The sequence below is a fragment of the Rhea pennata genome, chromosome 10 (assembly GCF_028389875.1).
Source record: "Rhea pennata isolate bPtePen1 chromosome 10, bPtePen1.pri, whole genome shotgun sequence".
Taxonomy (NCBI): Eukaryota; Metazoa; Chordata; class Aves; order Rheiformes; family Rheidae; genus Rhea; species Rhea pennata.
Window position 1 is genome coordinate 12,948,455 of NC_084672.1, and position 24,368 is coordinate 12,972,822.

General features: G+C 39.7%; 1 protein-coding gene across 4 annotated transcripts in view; it reads right to left on the bottom strand.

Moving 5' to 3' along the window:
• SEMA6D (semaphorin 6D) overlaps positions 1 to 24,368 on the bottom strand; it is a 238,676-nt gene that overhangs the window by 113,150 nt on the left and 101,158 nt on the right. For all 4 annotated transcript variants that reach the window (XM_062583985.1, XM_062583983.1, XM_062583984.1 and 1 more), the window contains exon 3: positions 13,489 to 13,569. The gene's annotated coding sequence lies outside the window, so the exon portion shown is untranslated. The remainder of the gene's footprint in view (positions 1 to 13,488; positions 13,570 to 24,368) is intronic.

Sequence of the window (24,368 nt, forward strand, 5' to 3'; positions counted from 1 at the left end):
AGCATCGCCCCAGCTGCTCTTCAGTGAGGGAAGATATTGGGCTCTAGGCAAATGTAGCAAAGGGCATCTTTCCTCTTTTTAACTGAGAAGCAATTTTTTGGAGAGTGATACCTTTTGATTTGCACAAAGTTAAAGACTCAGTGGGACTCTACGGGCAAAGGACACCTTGTATTTTCCTGACTCTTATTTTAAGGCAACTCAACTCTGAGTTGCCTTAAAATAAGAGTCAGGTGCTCACTGAGAACCTGTTTCCACTTTCGTAAGGAAAAACATTCCTTATCTGTCTGTACCAGCATAGCACTGTTGTATCTGCTGGACATCTACTCAGGAAAAGGACTGAGTGTTTGAATAGGGAGAAAGAAGAAAAACAATAGTAACAGATCTTGGGGATGAACTCAAGCCTTCATTTCCATGGACTCACAAGGGTGCAAGACCCAGAGTCATTCCTGGCTTGTTTGGGCTTCTCAGGATTTGAACACTTTTGCTAGCACAGCTTGGGTAGAGAGCAATAGCACGTGGACAAGGCTGCTTCAGCTCTCACTGCTATGGATTCAACAGGCCCCGGGAGTATGTTTTGGGCTGAAAAACAACAGACTGCATCTTCTGCAGGCTTTCTGCATCTTCTTCCTTATTTCTGCTCTTGTACTGCCCACCAAATAGATATTTGTGGGGGTGAATAGCAAACTGGACTGTTTTTTTTTTCTATATTATTTCAAAAATATGTTGGTTCTGCTGTTTAACATAGGACACACAAACAATTGTTCAGTTCATAACAAAGCAGCGTAGGGGGGGCAGAATGCCTCTGGTAGCAACCCCCAAAGAAATGTTCTTTAAACGAGAGTCCCTGGCTGAAGCAAGCCATAGCCGCTGTCAGCAGTGGGCACCTGAATTGGGGTCTGTCCCTTCATCCTGCTGCTCTTCAGCTCCATCTCCTGGACCCACCGACTGCTCCAGTGTGAACAAGGCTGGGCGATGCACCTTCCCACACCATGCATTGCCTTTACAACTGAAACTGGAGCTAGCAGAGAGTCCTATTACCCAAAATGGGTGTTTTATTTTGCAATAAACTTTTAATTTGGAAATTTCAGTTTAGGGATCTCTTTTTAAATACTGAAGACAGACATGTCCCGGCCCAAAAGATTTCTTGACAAAAACATTCATCCTGTTGAACACAATGTTTAAAACAGCTCAGAGAGTTGTTATTTACCCTTTCAAGCAAGAAGTTTAAGGTAGGTATACCCTTTTCCTCAAATCATTGAGAAATGGATTTTTTTTTTGGAGGAGTCACTGCCATGTCTCTTCTGTCATACAAGTGGCACAGGGATTTCCTAACCAACGTCTTATTGGGATCGCTTTTCACCTGACTTCTGTTCATAGCTGTACCGGGAGCCCACTGCTGCAGACTCAGCTGCTGGCTCATAGTTGCAGCAAAAACAGCAGCAGCTAAAAAGGAGGAAGCGTAGTGAGAAAAAGTAATATTTCTGGGTGCTGCCAGGACAGCATCTGGGAAGAAAAATAACCTGTAGAGTATCTGGGATTTTTCCTGTTGTACCACCCAGCCATCTCCAGCAAGTGCCAGCTTTAGGAAGCATGCCGCTAGCATACCAGAGGGCAGGTCATGAACATCAGTTGGTTCACTGTTCCCAACTCCACCCAATACCCGGGATTTCACCATGCTCCTCGGCCCTCCTCAACACTGCCTACTGCCTCATCCAGGACCCAGACGGGGGACACTGGCCTCCGGACCGGGCAAACCACAGGGCCTGAGCGCGGGCACCGTCTGCTCCGTGTCACAGCTTTCTGCCTCCGTGTGGGACAGGGTGCTGCAAGCCCCCCGGGCACGACGCTACGTTAGCGAGGCTTGCGTGCCGCCGGCTCGCCTTCTAGCAGCATTCCCGAGCGTGGGTGTTGCTTTCACAGTCAGATGCTGCTGGACACGGAGTTATGGCAGTGATTACTACGGAGAATTAGAAACACAAGGACAAATCATTTTAACCAAAGGGTCTGCAGTGCAAAATGGCAGCGATCCCTTCACTGCATAGTGCCTCCCAGTTGGACCTGAGCTCTGAGATAGGAGAAAGGAGCCCAGAATTACACAGATCCCTTATCCTCTACGGTGCAGGAGGACAAGCTCGTTAGGAACCAGGGCTTCATTAGGCAGCAATAGCTGCCTTGTTGTCAAGCTATGACGTATTTCTTATCTTGGATCGTGCCACTTACTTTCTCTCCCACCTCCCACTCACGCTCTGCTACCACACCCCGCTGCTCAGGGGGACGGAGGGCAGGTCTCGCTCTAGGAATCCTAAGTTAGAGGTGCAGCAATACCACAGCCGGGTCTGCTAACCACGACTCAGTGCTATCCACGCACGAGTACGCCCTCAGCTCCCCTCTCCGGCACGGAAGGGGACCACTTTCCAAATGTCTACAGTTATTAGCAGCTCCCATGACAGAGCCGACCTATGCTGACTGATTACACACACCTGAGCACACAGTCGTAACAAGAACCCAGAATGACACCTTGGCAATGTGTGTTTACCTTTGCATTTGTAAGATCTGCTTAAATTTACAATGCAAATCAAATAGTACAATGAAACCACAAACACCAATTAAAAATACTATTTTAAAATATGTGACTACTTGGGACATGCTGAAGGGTATAGGGAAAAGTCAGGCATTACTTTGTTCTATGGATCCTTTTTATAGAATCTATTTTCTTTTAAGGTTTTTTTTTTGAAGGCTAGAAGGATTAACATTTAATCTATCATTATAATCACATATAGTATTTACAAAGAATAGAAAGATTCAGAAAACAATGGTATCTTTAAAAGTTCTACATTATTTTTTAGGTTTCCAAAAAGAAGTGCTCACATATAATTGTTTAACGCAGGCTTCAAAAGATTTGATACACCACCAGCTGCAGCAAATATATGGCTTTTTTTATTTTAATTATCCTTTCTTCTAATAGTTTCTACTAGACATGAACATGAATAGAGATCAGATGGGGAGCCAGATTTTATATTTTACCTACACTGTTCTGAAAACAGGGTAATAATTATAGAAATGGCTGAAGCTTGCATGGTGGTTTGTTTGTGTAAGTGAAGTACTCCCCCAGTGTTTCTGTTCTCCAAGTTCAATGATTAACTCCACTTAAAGCCTTATCCTTGTGTGTCTGTTGACAAAAACCTCCGCAACATAAAAGATTTAATAGCAACACTTGGCATACAATATTTTGGCAAAATGAACTGAGTATCACATCACACACAGTTGAAAGACAAACTTCCCAGCCAACAGAATAGTTTCATCAAAGTCCAAATTCTGATGTTCTTTTATTGCGGCAAAATCAAAATTACTGTTAGCTTACAAAACTGCTTTGGTCAAGGTGAAAGCTTTTTAAATGTTATTTGTCCTGCTTGGTGCTCTTTAGTACATATTCTATGATGCAAGACTCTTGTTTCCTTGCTGAAAACTGTAAAATATATTGTGTCTTTTTTTTTACAAAATTTAAAGCTGTTCTAGTGAACATACAGTTTTCATCTGGAGTTAAAAAAAAAAAAAAAAAAAAAAGAAAAACTTCACACCTCATCTTATCACCAAAGTGATAAGCTTTTTGCCTTATCACTGCTCTCGTTATTTAAAGCGCTGCCTTCCTCTTTATTTATACCAACTTTCTTCCTCCTCCTTTACATTTTTAAAGAAATTTTTTAAAAAATCAAAAGTAACCTTTTTGCTGACATTATTCTCACAACACATACTGAATGGATCTAAAACATTAGATTTGCCAAACTTCTCCTGACTGTTGAGCCAGAATGTAAATATGGCTCCTTCATTTATATAAGTAGAGGGTTATCTATTCGAGAAATGATGCTCGTTGGAGGATTTTCCTCGTGAGAGTAGTGAGAGAAATTTGAATTCGTTTTTGATTTTTAAAACATCAATTCGCAGACAATTTTTGGACCTATAATTAAGCATGACGCTAATTACTTGTTTACAAAGGCTCTGCAAACGTGTGGCTTTCACCGGGGAGACACCGCAATCTGCACCCAGCCAGGGACTCTCCTCGCACAAGGGGGCTTTGGGGCCCTTGTCTGTTGGGATCGGTGCAAACCCAGCTGAGAAAAGCATCCTGCACACCGGAAATATGTCATCAGCGAATATCTGGAGTTTCAGTCATTCTTCATTCACAAAACCTGCAGTTTTGTGTTGGGCTGTTAGATGATCCCAGCAGATATTCGTGAAGTTCAAAGAAAAATCCCTTTAGGATTTTTTTAAATTAGGAAACTGTGATTAAAATAAGTATTTCCCTGTTTTGTATATATATTTAACACCATTTGAAAGCTGGCTGAAGTTTAGAGCCTCATATTTAACTTTATTATTTACACGACGCTAACACATGATGGCATGGCCATGCCTGCTACTCCGGCACGAGCACCGCGCGGTGCCCTCGCACTCACCGAACGCGCCGATCCTGCAAACGCACACAGCATGTTCAACTCTACGCAACCAAACAGTCTCACGGAAGTAAAGTAAAAGAAAATTAAATCAGTAGCAATAGAAAGATTTGCTTTTAGTCACGTGCAATGCAGAATCCATAGGACTCCCCCAGCCCGGCCGCGCGCCCTGCGCCAGCTCAGGGCCCTGGCTTGCTGCAGTTAATTGCATCAAGTTGAGCGCTTTGCAGCTGAACTATGGCTACAGAGGTGGCAAACGCCACGTCTAAAGGCACTTTGCACATGGGCACAGGGGAGCCCATCGCCCGTGCCCTCCGCTTTGGTCAGTCCAATGCGCTCTACACCATTTTGTTGGTTAAAATTATTCCTAACTGCTGCATACTCCAACAAAAATAAACAGAAATCCCAAACAGAACTATGCTATTAAACTATGAATATGCAGTTAAGCTTAGAAAATGAAACCTTCTGAAAACACAGACTAGAGGGCAGAAGCTTTGTCCTGGTTTTCAGCCACAAAACTGCAGTTAGGGTAGTGTAAACGCAAAGCTACCCACGGTGGCACAGCTCCAAACTTGCACTGGTAGGAACAAGACAGTCTAGCTAACAGTTCCACAAGTCCTACATGAAATACCACCTCTTGAATAAGATGTTTTTACTGTAGATAAAAATATTAGCACATTGCAAATCTCCAGCTACCTCAGGCAGGATTACACTGCAGTTAGAAATACTGTTCTGAGGAAAATATAGACACGGACTTAGTTTAGGTGAGAAAGTTCTTCCTCAAGCATTACACCCTCTTTTATCCTCATGAAGCATCTGTGTATTTTCAGTACCTCTGCTAGCCTATATGTGACATCTATTTTTTGTACAGATGTGAGCAACACGGGATCATGGCATCAGCTCCAAAAAGGTTTACCAGAGCTATTCTCTTCTACCGAGGAGAATACAGTCTCCATTTGAGTTTTATTTTAGTATGACTACTGTTTAATTTGATTTCTCATGCTAGCTGCAACTGCACTACTGAAGACCTAGTATTTTCACTAGAGCTGGGCTATTCTGCTCTTCGATTATCATAAAATCCTGTATTCTGAACCTGTCTTCAGACAGTTATGTGAATTACTTGTTTGCTGTTAGGTGGATTTATGCTTTTCATCTTAGCCTGAACTTCTCTCTTGAGCATTCACATAAATTATTTTGAACGTGTTCAGGAGCTAAACATCCAATTGTGTTATGTTAATATTACAAGATATCTATATTCATACATCACAAAAGAATATCCTATAGTTTACTTAATATTTTGCATTATTATATAAATATGAGTCTTCATGCCAATGCATTAGCTCCTTTTTCCCCTTTGTGTTTAACTTTAAGATTGTACTGAAATCCCATTGATGCAATAATTGTGGTTAAGCATGTGCATAAGTGCTGTTTGAGATGGGCCCCTATTCCCCAAGGTGCAGTTCATCTCTGGTAGATGATGGAAGATTGCTTTACTCTTTGCTCATTAATATAAATACATTTTATCCTCTCTTTGCACTAGCTATGTGCCACAAAACCATTTTTATGATTGTTTCTTACAGATATGCACATTTCGGGAATATTCCATAAAACTGTATCTGGAATGACACCTGAAAATGCAGTAATTCATGCTTCAAATACTATTTGGGGGGAAATAAGCATTTCTAGCTTTAAAGTACTTTAATGCACACAATAGGGCTAAGTTAAGATTAGGCACTGAAGTTTAACTCTATTTTCCTGGCTTTGAGCTTCATTGTGCTGACTTATTATTCGGTTAACATAGTTTATACATAGAATATTCGGTAAAAGGTTTGTGAATAAATGATTCTCATCTCCTTTTTAAGAAAAAAATTGGCTCCATTACAGGACAGAAGAGACATCAAGCTAAAATTACATGAAGTCATAATCCTCTATTGAGACATCACACAATGACATTGTTAACATTAGTATGCAATATTTATTATAAATAAAAGAGGCTATTGAGGCTTTCAATCCATAAGAAGCTCTGAGTAGATGACTTCATTGTAGGAACACAGTAGAGTTATAATGAGGATAAAAGATTTATTTATACATAAATACGTTCTCATTAGTAATTCTGCACTAGCATGTAACAGATACAACAGTGTGAGGGTTTATTTTTTTAACCATTGTTTGCATTTTGACAGTGAAGATTTAATACAAATAAGGAATTAAAAATGACTTTATTGTACTACATACTATTAGTTCTCATGAACTAAGAATTATTACACTTTTATGGGATACAGTAAGGTCCCATCATCCCATAAGACAGAGATCCAGTGGGCCATTAACATGGATGCTGGTAAAAAGGGGAGTTGTTTTTGAAGAGGTCTTTCCTGCACATATGTGCAGTATATTCATGAGGCACCACAGCATGACATAAAATTTCCTAATGATCACCTTTGTATTTTCTCCTCAGTAGCATTTTTGATATTTTACTTAACACCACTGTGAAGAATTAACTCATGTTGTACAAAAGGCACCCGAAGAACCACCTGCAGACCCCACTGAGATCTCTCACGGGCTCTGTGCTGTCGCCTTATATACTATCTGAAGAAAATTCAACTCAGCTTAATCCCAAACCCTTTGTCCTACCTCGCTTTTTCTTACTACCATCAGTATCTCCTCTCTGGGGCCTGGGTTTCCTTTTGGATTGTTGTTTCACATTGACCTACGTCATACAAAAGCTAGCAAAAATACAACTGCTTCAAAGCATGCGTCCATACTCAGCATTTTACTGCCATCGTTTTTGTTCAAATCCCACTCTTTCTTTTGAAGGCAGCTTCATTTGTCATGTTAAATTTAGTTTAGAAGGCCTATTTGTAGAATAAATCTACTTGGGGATATTTCATTAATAATAGAGTTGTGGTACAAGAGTAATCATATATATGTTATGCAGAGAACAGTCTGTTTAACTAGAACTCACCCCACCACTGCTACTTAACAAAGTCACCAGGAAAAATAAATGCTGTGTGTGTGCATTTGCGTATTTTATCTTAAAAGCCTGAACTTCATTAGGTATTCATTTATCATCTTAAGAATTACATTGTCATAGTTCATCTCTTTCTAAAACTTTGTAAGTTGATTACATGTAAGCTGACTGATAAGAAAAATCTTATTCCTATTGAAAAATGTATCCTTAAATTTAAAACCACTGAGATCTGTTAGAAAAGACCTTACCAACAATACAGAGACACCATCAGAAGAACTCTACCCCACCTCCAAATGTGGATAAAACACTTATTTTTCCTGTTAATTTCAGCTGTTCATTTTCAGCAATAGAACCACAATTTCTTTTTACTGAAAAATGAAGACAATCCCAAGAAAAATACTGGTTTCTGCAGTCAATAGTAACCAAAAATGAATTTGCCAGTTCTTCAATTTTTGTTTCTATAAAATACTATATATTCTACTGAAAGCAGATTTCAAGAAAATGTTTTAAGTTGAAAAGCCATTTACCATTTAAAAAGAAAGGGGATAGTTCCAGCTAGATCAGTTTGAAGGAACTAGCTTTACTGTAAGCTTCCAACACAGCTGATGTAAGTTATTTTCATTTTCTACAGGTTTTGTTGTTTACAGAGATAAGGATAAGGGACATATTCCCTCCTCTAGAGCTGTTAAGTCCCTGCTGCTATATAATGGACTAGAAAATACAGAGACTGTCTTAGTTTAATATAATAGCAACATTGTGCTGTTTAAATCCTATTACTCTTGGTAACTGTGTCTAAATTTACTGGAGTTATGAGGAAGTTCTAACCCATGATACCTCCACTCAAATACCCCTAGTATTTTTTGCATCCATCTGAGATGAGCATCTGAAGGAAGCAGAAAGATGAACTGCATAATTTAGGTGAACTCCTTCTCATTTAAAAAAATTGGTTTGCACACACAACCGTATGGAAGTATACAGTACGTATTTCCAGACTATTCATTTGGGATTCACTAAATGAGCTTTGGCACGTGAAGTGACAAATTTTTAAGTATTTCCAAATTTATCATTTCAGTCAGTTGGTGCTAATGATGCACAATACAACCAGGCTTGAAAGCTACTGCTTGCTATGTTACCCTTCAGTCCAGCTCCTCACTCAGTAACACACCCATGTCCAGTCCAAATCCCATTAGAAGTAGTGGAAAGATTCCCATTGATTTCAGTGGAAGCTAGATCAATACAGATGTTAAATTCAGTTATTGGACAAATATTATTTTCCTCTGTTTCATGCATTTGTCAGGCATACAAATAACCCAGTTTTGTTTCTGCAATGGGTTTTTCACAGTAATCTAGTGGCTGGTATGTTTGCAATCTGACAAAACAGACTTCTCTTTGCAGAGAGTGCATATACATTTCCCCGTTTATCTCAAAAAAAAGTCTCAGAAATCTATTCAGGACTCAGTGCACGTTCTTTCCTCTTCACAACTCATTTTCCCTTTTTTTTGTGTGACAACCTAGGCAATAATTCACAGCTCACTGGGTCTCCTAAATAACCCCCTTTATATTTACGTGGTAGGCATTCCCCCATTACCCAGCAGGATCTGGCTGTACTGGCAGGCAGTCATCAGGCATTCTTAAGACTTTGGGGCTTTAACACACCCTTCTCTAGTTCGTGTCTTTGAAAACACCCTGTATGGTTACCATCTCAGCAAACATACAGTGAATCTTGACAACTCAAGAATAACAAACTCTGTCATTTTGTAATTTTGAAGTGGTTCCTTCTTTGGGTCCCATCCAGACTCCCCCATGAAGTCTTTAAGACTCAGAAGGCTTTCACCCAAGGGAGGAGTATTCCTACGTTCTGCTGGAAATTAAGTGAGCTGCTTGAGTTTCTTTGCTGCAACTTTAAGTGTAAACTTGCTCATTTAATCCAGCATCACTGAGAGGTCAGGTGGGGGGAACAACGCAGAATCACTCCCTCTACTGACGAACGGAAAAAGTCTAGTTCAGAAATGAACAGGAATAAAGACGGTAAAATGCATGAGGAGAAAGCAGCTCAGTCTAACTCTGTACAACGTGTCACTAAGAAGATGCGACCTAAGCAAGAAAGAAGGGCCAAATTGCCAGGCCTCACACTGCTGCTCTGGCCGAGGAAGGCGCCAGGCAGCTGCCCTCCAGCACCGGGCACCCTGGGGACCCACTCTGCAGCGTGCCGCAGCGCTAGGTGCTCCCTCAGCATTCGCGCACACAGGACCCATCACGGCACGTCCATCCACACCCACACACGTGCACCACCTGGTAACTGCACCTCCTGCAAGTCATCAGCAAATGGCAAGCTGTATTATGGACGCTTGTAGGAATATAAAAGAAGAAAACAGAGAAGTTGATTCCTATTAGCGTTACCGAAGTTTGGCACTGGCAGTGCTACCCGCACTGGAGAAACACCAAACCAACCTGGAGCGACATGTTGCCAGGCTGGCCCACAGCACTTTGCATCCTATGAGCCTTGAATTTACACAAATATCCCAAACTGGACTTGTTTACTGAACAGATAAATATTTCAAACTAATATACCAAGGGTACTTAAAACAGAAAAAAGAAAAACAAAACAAAACAAAAACAACCCCCCCCAAAAAAATACAAAAAAAACCCCACAGAAATTGATTTGCTTTTGAGGAAAAGGTAGCCATCTTCCACTTCACAACTGGATTCCTCTCTTTTTAGTATTATCCAAAAGTTCAGTTGTGGTATAAGTTTTCCTCATGAGGACAAGAGGTTTCATTAAACAGTGTCCCAAATGTGTCATATATAATGTTATTGAGTATGTCAAGATTCAAGAAGCAAAGAGGCAGAACCCAAATAATTACAGAACTTCAGGTAATTGTATTGGTTGTATTTTTTCTAATCGCATCTTTTGGCTTCTGAATTTTTCTCCTTCATTTTCAAAGTTTCTTCATGTGTGATATCTCAGTATCATTTGATACTGTTTGATAACAATGTTTCTCTTAAACTGACTATTTGTTTGAAGTTCAAGCAAATAGAAGCAGCTTCCTATTAAAAGAAATCCTGGATGCCAAACAGTATTTTAGGATGCTAACTGCTCATGTTACTAGCCATCCATGAAGCATATGCTGAAAACACTCTAAAGCATTCAAAAGTGCCTCTCTGAGTCATAAATCTTTTACAGGTACAATTATATGAGAACAGCAATAGAAAAAGCACATTCAACATCTGGAGTCAGATGAGTTTACTGAAGTAAAATTGCAAAATTAAATTTAGATGAACTTAATTAAAAAAGGGGGATCCAATTTAGTATGGACATTCATCAAGTTTGCATTGAAAACCTTTCCTGCCTCAAGAAAATATAATGAAGTACGAACACAAAAACCATATAAAGGCTGAAATGAAGTGTGAAGGCATGGTCAGATACAGAAATGCAAACAGAAAGAGCTCTCTTTTTCCCTTGTTTTAAAACACACACACACACACACACACACATACATACATACTTTTGCTTTAATTGCACAGAATATTGAACTATTTATTGATTCTATACCAATGGAGGTAGTAGTCATCCATATACCCTGATGGTCCTTAATCCTCATGAAACCTGTTACACATTTACAGAAAACAGGAACACGGAACAAGGTGCGGATGCCTCTCCGTACATACGCACAGTTAGTCAACTGCTGCTCCTGGAGCCTAGTGAACTTCACCTAAAAGTAGGTGTATTTGTTAGTGCTTAAATGTTTGTTTCCTGTCCTTAAGTGATACTCAGGTTGCTCCTGCTGAAGTTAATAGGAGCTTTATCACAGGACTGGGCCTTTGATGACTTGTAATGGATTTTCATTTGCCTTAGTTAAGAAGCAACAAATGAGGATTTTCTGTTTTCCTTTACTAGATCGTTAGTGTCTTCTGTTTCCAGGCGAAAAAGGTCTAGTAGTTCAGTACCAGTGACTTCTAGTTTTCACAAACTCTGTCTATTGCAAACAACAGTATTGACTTTCAACCCTCCAAGTTATACTGCATACAGAATTTAGTGGTGTCAAAAAAGAAAAGAAAAGAAAAGAAAAAAAATTATTCAGATTGTATTATTTCTTTGCAAAATTGCCTTGAAAATTTGTTGTTTTGCACCTTGAGCATACGATCAAGTGACGCGATAAGTATGATGTATTCTTGTATTTCTAACAAAGAGCAATGCTAGTACAGTATGCTCTGCGGGAGATGCTGTCCTTTATTAGGGACATATTCCAAGTTTATGTAAGTTAGCCAGCAATAACAACATGTAATCTGTTTTCAGGATTCATGACAACACATTTTCATGCTCATTTTTTTATGGAAAGAGTATGACAGGATAGGAAAACTACTGCTGAGGCTATCGTTGAACTGAAGCAGAGGTTTCATTGAACCGTTCATGTTCACAAGAGCAGTCACGCCAACGAGGATGCTGTGCTGCAAGTATCCTATTTTACAACCCACGATCCTCCATAGCCCTCTATAAGCTTTGCTTTTAAAGAGTAAGGAAGGTTGCATGTGAGACACACTTGTGTAGTCCGTATATTTATTTTCCTTCCTGCTGGAGAAATTACACAGTAGTTTGGGTGAGAAGCAGCATGTTCAGTGGGGGAATGGGATTCAGGGCAGCTCTACTGGGGAGGGGAATCTTTGGGTGTTTTCCTCCCTCTCATCTTCCCTAGCACTGCTTTTTGCACTGCGTTTGTCCAGGATGAAGGGACTCAACCTCAGGGACTGGCTGCCATGGCTGCTTAAGCACTGGCTGCACTGACACTGTGCCCACACACATAATGCCGTGTATGAAAATACTACTGGGCACATCAGATAAGGTATGCAGAAGTGAAAAATGGAAGAGCTGAAAATCAGCATCTCCCAGGACTGGCCCCAGTATAAACACATAAAGCAGTTTTCTACTGAGATGTAATAATCCAATAAATATTTCTTAATGCTAAGTTAAGAGGGATGTGAGAGCTGATCAATATTTTATTTAAAAAAAATGCCGCATAAATTAGGGTATTATTTTGTAGCTATTTCTTCTGTGGTCATCTGTTTCAGAGACAAAGGCTATTAAAAAGTATTAAGTATATTCGCCGAGAATTAGATAACCTATGAATGCCTAACATGGTGAGATCTCTATTGTGAGTATTTGGAAAATTGTGATTACGCACCATAGATTACGCATGTGCTAGCACCAGTTCTGCCAGCATTTTATATGCTGAGCAATGACTAAAATAAATGAAAATATTTAATGCAAGTAGATGGCATAAAGGTGAGAATCAGCTTGACCAAAATCTCATCACAGACAATATTAGAATCTAAGAATTAACTCCTCCCTCCCCCAAAATGTGAACATTTATACAGCACGTGTTTTTCTGTTACAGTGTAAGAATTACTCTGCAATACTCAATCACAGTTTTATAGAAAATATATTCCAATTTGGCACAGAACTCTGGTGGGACCTCACTGTTCCCTCCTCCTTTTCATTGTTACTACAGCAGACAATTTCTCTTTGTAGAAGAAATCCTGAGCTTTCAGACGCAACTAGATAACACCCTCTGCAAGGTCTCCACAGCAGCACAAGGGGTATGGGACAGTATCTGAGAATCTGACTCAAGGTTTGGACAGTCAGATTAGTTACAAGGTCAGCATCAGATGGGAAAATTATTTGCAATTTTGCAACTTAGTCGCTCAGCTGTCTACAAAAGGAAATTACTGAAATTTCTTTTCTGTGTATTCTACCTTCTCAACGGAGGCTGTCCACCACCCATTCTATAAATGGTTGTGTTCTTCAAAATTTACAATATCAAACCTTTCAAGAGCAGTCACATTAATAGAGAGAACAATAAAAATTGTCTTTTGGGGGTTTACTCTGAAGAAAATTGCTCAAAATCTGTGTCCTTAGTTCAGTTTCTTGCAGATCAGTATACGTTCTTATATCTCAGCATCATTGTAACGGTCAAGGAGAGGGAGTTTATTTTTCACACAGATTCATTTTTAGTGCAACATGACAGAAAACAGTAATATTCTAATGTTGTTTACTATGACATCTTTAGATCTTACCACTGAGAGCAAATATGAAGATCCTTAAATTGCTGGCATCAGTATTCCTGTAGAGGCTGGCACAAATTCAGATGGGTGATCCTGCCAAAAGTCAGAGGAAAATATTCATCAGACAGATGATTATTTTTAATCACACTTTCCCAGTACCCATGGAAGTCTTGCTTTATAAGCAGGTTTACTGCAGGTTTAATGATAAGACCACAAAAATAGGTCTGAAAGCAACACATCAGCACGTTGACTTTTTGTATGACTGTGAACCTGAATATTGATTCCCACAGGGTACTTTCTATAGAAAAATTGTCCTTTCATGAAGGCAATGCAACAAATTCTACCAGGAAAAATAACAGTATATTGCATGATTAGTTTTAATAAACTGTGTTAGAAAGATGGAGAATGGAAAAACAAACAAACAAAAACGCACACAAGTGGCCAACCCTAAATTAATGGACTATATACTCACACACAGTTCATTTCCATTCCAGATCAAAGATGTTTTGAAGTTCAAATAAATTTGCCTACTAATAGTTTTAGTACGGGATTATCTCTCTTAGCATCTAAAAAATAACATTCAGAGCTGGCATTTAACAGCTTATTTGTATTGCAGCACTTCAGGGATAGCAAACTTGTAATTTCTACCATATGTGGAACATTTCTTTCGTAACAGTTTTGAAATTTCTACGCAAAAAAGCATTACCGAGAAAAACTCTTGCGAGAGGTCTATTTTGCTAAGTGCGTGTGTGTGTGTGTGTGTGTGTGTGTATATATAATTATTTTTGCCACAATAAATTCTAATTATCTTTAATTAATGTACCTGATATTGTACACATAAATATGCAGATGTATAAATTTGTTTCACTGAGGTTTACATGGTTGATTTCTCAAATTATTTAAATCGCTTCTGTTTAGGAGGACTATCTTTAAGTGAAAGCAAAACCGAAATGGATTTGATGACAAAAAATAACATAGGCAGGGGGAGCAGTGTGCTTGGGTCAGACTAGTTTTATTAACCTGCAGTACTCAAATCCAAGTTGCCTCTATACAATAACAAATGATCTAAAAACCTCTGAAACCTTTAGAGCAAATTCAAAACAGGAAAGAACTATAAGGAGCTAAAGTCAAGTTCTAGATGAGCACCGAAGGTCTCCACATCTCTTCCTTCCTCTTCAAGCTCTCAATGAAAATATTGCCATTTTCACTTTGTAACAACAAACTCTTTTCTGAGAGATTTTCAAAGACATGTAAGCGAACTGTGTGTCTAATTCCCTCAGGCAGTTTTGCAAAGTACACGATTAATATATTATATAGCTCCTTATGCATCAAACCATTTCCCAGTGCACTTCACATTAATCTTTAATCTAGACACTTTAATCTTCAGATCTTCATACAATAATCTTCAATGAAAGGATCTTTCTGGGAGTTTACAGTATATTTAACACAATTTTAAAACTACTAGTACATTGCCCCAGCTTTTAATACCCAGAAAATGTTTTATAAATTAGATCAACTACAGCCTGGCCAGGGTTTCTGTATTTTTAATATCTTTGGAGGGAGATTACAACAAAGGGTGCTGGAGGGATTGACTTCACTGGTGAAGCATCAGTTTGCAATACTGTAAATCACCCCAGACCCATAGCTGCAGAGCCCGGAGTTTATTCAATGCTTCACATTTTCCAAGGTGAGGACTGGAATCGCTGCGCACGTTCCTGGGGAAAACAGCATATCTTACAGCGTGCACTACTCCATCTTGGCAGCTCGCTGTGTGCACATCTGGCCACGGACATAGTTTCCATATCTGTGTTTTTGCCAACAATATTAACTGTTAGAGCAGTGTGCCAGGCCCATCCTGCAGGGATATAGCCATGACTTCAGCTCCTCCCAGCCTTTCCTGTTCCCTTCAGCGCTGTTTATTTTACCATAACACCTCCAAGGCCTAACCGCGGCCCAGGACCTCACTGCACGAGCCCTATCCAAATGCACAGTGGAAAGAAACCTCTAAGAATTTATACAGTAGATTTAGGACATGAGGCATTAGCTCAGTATGGGGTAGGAGAGAAAAAGAAGATACCATCAGTTATTATGACAGGCAGTGGTTTTTTTGTAGGCATCCTGGCAAAGGACTTTGAAGGGAGATTTGAAGAACCCGTTTTGCAGAAGTGTCTGTAGAGTTTTGACGGGAGAAAGCAGGAAGGTGCTGGCTGGAAAGTGAGAGCTGAGGTGGAAACTGATACTGTGACTCAAACTGAGCCTGGAGCTGCTGTTTTCATACGGAGTAAGTGATGACACAGAGCGGAGAGAGGGAAAATAAGCTGCCTGAGAGACAAAAGGGGGAGTTGCATATCACATCAGAACGATACGGCCAGAAAGCAATACAACCAAAAAAAATGAGGCTAGGAAAAGGGGCTTTCTAAAAGCATTATTTGAACTAGGTAAGATTATCTTTGTCAATATTTGAGAGAAGAAATTTACAGTAAGAGAAATCCAAGTTCCAAGGTGGATGGACTGGAAAGCCTACATATCAGACCTTGGATGTCAGCTGGATTTGAGGTGGTAAAGAGAAATCTCAGTTGAAGGCAATGCTCAGGCTATGAGTCTGGGTGATAAATGAGATGGTACAGCTGTTTAAAGCCACTGTGAGAAAGAGTAATGGAGAAGGTTTCCAGAGGAAGAGTAAGGACTAATGCTTTAACCATTTTGGTTAAAATAGTTAAATTAGGAAGAAGGGAAAGAAAAGAGTCAAAATCTGACTTTGCTATAAATATCTGCAGCTGGAGAAGGCATAGGGCAGATTCACCAAATGTTGTGCAATGGAAAGGATGGAGTCACGGAAGCTAAAGAGAGGATCACAGCAAGCATATCAAGGTTGAGTACACCCTGAAGGATCTGAAAGGTTCAGGTGGTCAAACACAGAGTACTGATCCTCTGATTGGACTGCAGAAAGTTATTAGAGACTAGTTTGAGCATTTTCCATTGACTACAAAGAATGGAAATCAAGCAGCAGTGACTGTAAAGTATGTTCCATGCATTCAGAGATGAGAACTTATTACAAGAGCATGTGGGGTAAAAAGTGGGACATTAACGCATGACTGAAATGCGAGGGGGGAAAAAGAAAGTGACTGAGTGGGAAAGGGGAAGAAAAAAAAAAGGATAGGATGGGCCTACCAGATAAAGTTGAAGAGCAGAGGAAGGCAGCAGCAGAAGAACTTCATACTTTGAGAGAGGTCAGAGGCTGTTTCAGGAAGGGAGCAACAAGCAGAAGGAGGAGCTATGAAGATCCTATCATATCTATCATTTTTCACTAGGAATAATCTGTCAAGATCCTTTTCAGAGTTAGAAATTGTGGTAGGAGAAGAAGGTTTAAGGAATGAGTCAAAGGTGGCAAAGAGGAGATTAGGATAGTGGATATAGGTTTCAATTACAGCAGCTGGGCATTTGACAGAACAGAAAGATTCCTCTCAGTTAAATAGAAAGAATAACTGCAGCGGAGCAAGTCAGCTTGGTCACAGGATTTCTGCCAGAAATGCTTTGTTGCACAATACAACAAGCAGAGAAAACATCTATAAGAACCGTGGTCACGATGGCTTTGAGAGATTCACAGAGAAGGCAGACTCTGAACTCGGTCAGTTCAGGAACATCGCTTGCTTTTGTGCAAGACGGCCAAGGGGAGGAGGGACAATAAAGTCACTGGACATTTGCCACCCATGCTAGACCAAGTCATAAGTGGTTTCTAAGAGTCTCATGGTATCTGTCACAGATGAAAAAAATTTGACACATGGATGAGTTTAATTTACCATGGAGCTATAGCACTACAAAAATGATTGCAAAAAAGGATAAAGTCTGAATACCTGGTTTACGTTCAGACACCTGAACTGGCTAAAAACATCAGCATATTTAGTCCCTGTGCACTTTTTATCTTAGAAAACTCCTATGATTTGTATTTTGAGGAAAAAAAAGTATGAAATATTTCATATTCATGGGATATAACTACGTTTCAGTGGGAGGACATGAATACTTGATAACCTGGGCTGAAATCTTCCATTTTCTTCATGGTCAAGTCCATTTTAGGGTTATACAGATGCATGTTAGCAATCTTACCACATTTCGGGTAACACAGAAGGATTTCGGCACAGGCAATATAGTTCCGAACAGAGGCAGCAGCAAGCCCCTCAAAGTGTTGGCAGACAAACAGCTGATACAGTGTCTGAGGAAAGCTGATGTTATGATTTATATAAGGCAAATTTACAGTCCTGGGAAGAGCGAGCGAGCTTGGGGATATTATGAATACTTATGTTCCAGAAAGCTTAGTGAAAGTAAGCCATTGTAAGACATTGAGAATAGCTTTTTGGACGAAGATATTTTCTTATGAATGATTAGGATGAAACTTAACACTGCCTTGGCAGAGCCAGGAATTGAGACTAAAGCAATGACAATGAGGAAAAAAAAAATCAAAATTGTTGGTGAAAAAACTTCAAGAGCAATTTCCACAAGTAACATCCAAGTGTGCATTCAGATGGGAACAAGTAGCTTAGAGGCCAGAGTGGACATTTCCGTGAAGATGATATTTATATTGCAAGTCAGAAGGATCTGGGATGGCACCTCTGACTTCAGCTCATTAACTTGTATGTCACATATAATGGTATCAAGTACAACAAAGAGAAAGGGCTTAAAAGAAAAATCAAATATTCTTGACCAAATATTGACAAGCACTTTTAAAAACTGAGAGATGAGAAAGAGCAGTAAATGGTTAAAGAGATAACACCCTGCAATTTGCTGAAGGATTATTCATAACAATGCTTAATTTTACATCTTAATGTAATCAACTTGTCTGAACAGGTTACCATAAAATACTCATTAATTTGCACATGCATTAGATTAATCTGTGTAAAATACCTGTGTGACACAACAACACGCAGAAGCCAGCAGCCCCAAATAAAAAATTTTAAAATGAAATTTCTAGATATTTTTGTTGTTCTTTATGAATCTACACTTCATCTCTTTCCATGTAATGAAATGCATTGCATTTAAGTTTTCCAAAATAATCATTTTTTATTTCTTTATACACATACACGTTAAAAAGCTGCATCTGCCTATCTACCTAGACATAAAAATTGATGCTCATGATTTATTAAGAGTGAATACAACTCAGTGCAGCAACGCCTGCTAGTACATCTGAAAGTGGTGTAATACACTGGAAAATTACTGTTGGTGCTATTTGCTAGAAATAATGGAAATCCAATATTGAACTGGTTACATAACTTGGATATCACAAAGTTGCATACAGCACAGAAAAGCTACATTTTAAAGTTTCATGGATTGGGGGCAGGGGAGCAGAAATGAGTTACGTTTAACACTGAACTGCTCTTAATGCTGCGAAACATATGGAAGTAAGGTTAATTGAAAATCTAAAGCAATATAAAAGTAAGTTCAGCCTTTAACAGAAATACATATGGTATATAAAGGTCCACTGAGTCTAGGTGGATAAACAAATAATTTCAATGCACATTAGCTGAAGAAATGAAGCAGCAGAAGCAGCAGTAGTTTTTCCTAAACTAGAATAATCTGAAGGAACTCACCAACATGGAAACAACTTGTAGATCATTTTGTCTTTCTACCCAGATAGAAGAAAGTCCCTCACTTCCCTTTAGACAAAGTACTTCATTGACTACAGTTATGGTCCCCCTAGGGACAAGGGGGGTCTTTCAGGGCCAGAGCTTAAAGAAGAACATCCGGGCTCCCCTGTCAGTCCCCGCAGCCCGGTGCACCGTCCTGCAGGCAGCGGCGCGCCCGGCTCCGGCGCAGGAACCGAGGGTCAGCCTCTGCCTGCCAAGGCGGCTCTCCTTCCTCAGGACGTGTGTTTGTGAGGATGGAGTTGCTCGTGCTCTCTAAGGATCCACAGGGATCACAGTCTAAGAATTCATTACAAACCACCTGTATACATTCCTTGCGCTTGTGCCCCACATTATTCTCAAAAAACAGTTAAATATAAGCATATATATGTGTGTGTACACACACACGCATATATATGTAAAAAAAATTACAGAAGTGTGTTCAGAAACCACACATCCAACTCTCTGCAGTGCGCTGCCACATAAAATGACTGCAGCATTTGGTTCATCTGCTGCAGGGAGAGGTGGTGAAAAGACCAAGTCCACTATGCTCTCTCCATCAGTAGGCAGCAGGTAGTACCCTGAGCCACACACAGCTGAACCTGAATTCTTCTCTCTCCAGGTATCAGTAGCATCTTCTGAAACATACCCATTCCCCCTTCCCATAAGAATTAGCCTTTTCCAACAAAACGCAGCTTACTTAACCATCATCTCTACCCAGCTTCTTGTCCAAAAGGATGCAGTTGAGATCTGACTAACAAGTACTTGAATTTAATCTGAGTTATATGCCAGCCAGTTACAACCCTGGAGGGACACTGAAGATACCAAGGCAGGGAAAGCTCTTGCAAAGCAAACCTCGTAATAAGGTGTCTCGCCAAAATCAGTGACCTTAACTTTGAAGGGGTGGTCCTCTACCTGCTCAGAAAAAGTGTTTAGAGACTTAATTGCAAATGGTATGCTGATTAACAAAAAGCGTCGAAAACCCAATAATAATGATACACAACACTTTTATGAACAGATATTACTTGCTTATGGTGGAAGAGCTCTATGCCATTATTTATCATTTAAAATGACAGCTAATAGAACAGCTTTTCTTTTGTCATTTCTGTATCAACACATCCTTAGCTTTTACAGCAATATCATGCTTTCCTACTTTTGTGCTTAATAGGCAACCACGTCTTTTTTTTCTTTTTTTTCTCCTCCTGTTTCAAGACTCTGTCTTAGAGCACACTACATAAAGACTTGAATATTTGGAAAGATGTATGTGAAAAACAATGCCTGTATTTCATTAGCTGCACGAGGGCCAACTTAATTGCATGTCTAGCACATGCACATTTATATACAACTGCATGTGTGATACTTGTTTATAGTTTTGGAAACTCTGGCTTTGACTAATAGTGTGCTTGCTGTACTTAGATTTTTCTTGCCACTAATTTACAAAGGGTGACTATAATCCTTTGATTTGGTTGTTTAATAGCAGTACGTTACTCTGTTAATGGGATCTGAAATATTTATACAGGCAAGGATTCAGCACCTTTCAAAACCTATTTTGTGAGCTGGAATATCTCTGACTTAAAGCCGTTTCTTCCTCTTTCCAAGAGGGTCAGACCACATAACTAACTGTTAACAATCATGTTCGAATTATAACTCACTTAAACAGAAATTGTTTAGTTAAGAGCTAGAAATGAAATACCTAAAAGCAAAGTACAGCATTTAAGCTTAATTTCATCTATGGATGCAATAGGACATTTACTCTAACAAGAACATTCCTGGGTCTCTGCGTCTGTCCTACAGAAACTGTCCGTCCCTCAGCCCCTGCATAGCAATCCTTTGCTGTGGGCCCAATTCTTGCTCTAAACCTCTTTTTCCAAACCTGACTCTAGACAAAAAGACTCTTCTCTTTGGCACAGAGAAGTATCAGTGTGAATAAGTATTTCCGCCATCATTTCACTCCTAATAGAATTAAAATTCTCCTTTATAGATTGAAAGAGAAATGATATATCAACATACACTTATTTTTCATCTTTCTTCTGCATACTTAGTTATTTCAAAGGCATATTTAGGTATTTCCTCCATTTCAGAAGGCTCCCTTTGAAAATGCATTTAGATGAATGTTACCCTTTTCCATGGAGATTTGACTAAACATTTTTGTTACAGCAATTTTATTCAGCATGGTAATGCAATCACGGTCCCAGGAGGTTCATCTTTCACAGGATGCCTGCCCGCGGTTCTACCTGCACAGTTGTGTTGTGGCAGCCTTCACAGATATCAACATACAGGAACGGCAACGCGCAACGCGGCACGGTCATCGGCCAGAGGCAGGCTCAAACCGCCCCCTCCACCCAACTTGTTTTTAATTTAAATCTAAATACTGAATGCCACCATCATGCTATGACTGTACTTCATTTCAGGAACCAGTGGGCATAAGCTGCATTGCTCATTCACTTAAAACAAATAGTTAGGAGATTCCAAGAGCCATTTCCATATCCTAGACAAAGCAGAGAACATATTACTACTTTTCAGAGGAAAGGTGAAACAATAGTGATCAAGCTGCGAACTGAATAAATATAAAGCCTGGGAAGTGATTTACTATTCTAACTGCAGCCAGCAAGCAACAAAGTCAATCTCCTTTGTGGAGGCAGTGATTAGTGAGTGTAGTTGACCTATGATACCTCCCGAGTTTAATCCAATGGTTTGCACATTAAGCTAAAGAGTGAACTTGCAGAACAATACGATTATTCCTTCTGATGCCATTCCAGGTTCTTTCAAAGATCTCTTTCTTTACAATGAAGTTTTGTGAAGGGCTATATATAACTAAGAGGTAGATTAAAATAATAATTACTAGCAAAATTGTAATGTAGGCCAAGTTTGCATGCCTTTTATTATATAGGACACTGATAAAACTGTCACAAGTGTCTAAAAAAGGAGAGTGCTGCTAAAAAGGCTTGTAAACAATGTTTCAGATTTTTCCGCCCCTGAAATACTTTGGATATTAGACTACTATTCATTTTAATAGCTAGGCATTCAAATCCCTTCTGCAGCTTCCCCATGAAGTTTTTTTCACAATTCAGCTCTTTTATTTAAAGAAAGAATAAAGATAGCTGATAGGCTTTAGACGATCTGGGAATCTAAAGGCTTCACATCTACTATCATGTCATTTCCAGCTCTGGGGCCGATTATCATCGTAATGTGTTGCATCTAGTAGCATCCCATGTGTGACATGCACCTTCTGAGCACCATTAAAGGCACCATCTCTTAAATTAACCTTCTAAAGGACACACAAAAAAAGCAACAGATAAACACGGGAAAGGCAGAAGAACAGAAAAATATCAGGACCAGATAGCAGTGGCTATCGCCCAATAAAAGGCAGCTTTAACAGTTACCATGTAGTATCTTTACAGGTATATTTTGCTTTGTTTTTTCCTTCTATGTGCAAGTATGAAGACACACAGACAACTCCAGATAGAATCACAGCACACTCTGAGCAAGAGCCAAGTGTCCTGAGTAATCCCTCGTATGAGAACACCCGCCGCAGGCAGCTTGTGCACATCACGGCCGTCTCCCCCAGAAGAGCATGCCTTGGCCCTCTTCTGCCACTCTTTGCAGAGGGATGAAGGCAGTATAGCTAGAGCAAGGACCCAGAAAACGCACGCAACAGAGCGGGCTCATCCTCGGCCCTCCGCGCGCACCAGAGCGGCGGAAGGGCACACAGAGTCGGACTGTAAGCCACCACCCAGTTCGCCTGTACAGGACCACTCGGACCCTGGCACATCACGGTTACGCCAAGTCTAAGGGATATTGCGGCTTCCCCACAATCTGCATTCCTGCAGCAGGACTGTGGCGGATGGGACAGGGTGGTTCACACGGCACAGGGGATCACAGGGTGAGCACCAGCATGAACTTCCAGTCCCGGAGCAGAACTGAGCGCCCCGAGACCAACTCTAACCAGGCTTTTTCTGTAGGTATTTGTGGGCAGGGTGGGAAACTTGAACAGATCAGTGAAAGTAATGGTTTCATATGCAAGGTTGTTTGTTTTAAGGAAGCAGAAAGTTTGTCTTTTTAAGTACTGTAAAATATTGCTATTATTATTAAATTGTACTATACTTCATTAATGTAATTACAGTAACAACGCAAGAATTTTGTCATATATCTAAGCTCTACTGAAGTAAAAAACATAAAACTAAAGACTCAGTTGAACATTAGGCTGTTTCATTAATGCATTTAAGTCATCTGTATCCTGAATATCAAATGTATTTCCACTCATGTTAAGTTATCTTTTAAGAACCAAGTTCATATATAACTTTCCACTCAAACTTCTTTGGAGTAAAGCTCTTAAGTTCTCATTAAATTTTTGTATGCATTTTTGTTCAGTGACCAAATGACCAAAACGGACATCAGTTTTGCTTCAGAAACTAGCAGCATAAAGGACTTCAGGATTTAGCCTATCAGTTACAATGAAGAGTTCTCCCAAATAACTCTGGGGAAAAGCTAAGCTAGAACCCAAGAGCTAACATATTTGCAAGCATAATTTAACGTGTACAGCCTTTATCCAAAGAGGAGCGTTACTTTCCCCACGCCTGGGGACATTCAACAACACGGCAAACAGAGAGCACTGCTCTAGCTCCGTTTCCTATTGAAAGGAAACATTGATCAGTGGCAATTGTACAGAAAGAGATCAATCTTGGGAAAAAATGTTGAGGAAAAACACATAAGCTTTTCTACAACTCTGCTGACACTCACATTTGGCTCTAAATAAAAGCTCTTCTCTTGTCTTACCTCTGTACATTTTCAAGTTCTACTCCTGAAAATCTCTGAACTAGATGCTAGGTAAGTTCAGTATGCAGCCTACGTCTCTGCCCTACTCTGCTCTTCTTAAATCAAGCTTCTTCAGGAGAAGTTCACATCCAAAATAAAGAACCAAAACTTTAATATAGCAGCTCAAACTGCCATCTCAGTAATCTCAGTATAAAAATATTGCATTGAAATCATTAATAGTATTTTTAATGTTTGAAGCTTTTATTCACTTCAGGGCAGTCTTCTATATTTTTTAGTCCATCCTTTTCCAACGTACACATACATTGCTGTAGCTTCAAGAATGCTGAAGGCTATTTACTTAAGTAAATCTTGAGATTTACTACACAGAGAAACAGAGGTCTGCAACAATTGCAAGGCCGTGAAAACAAGGAGTCACACTCTGGCCTGGGAAACAGAACTTGAAAAAATGAGGTTTGCCGTATTTCACCTAGCCCATCGCTGAGGAGCTGGAAGATGAGCTGC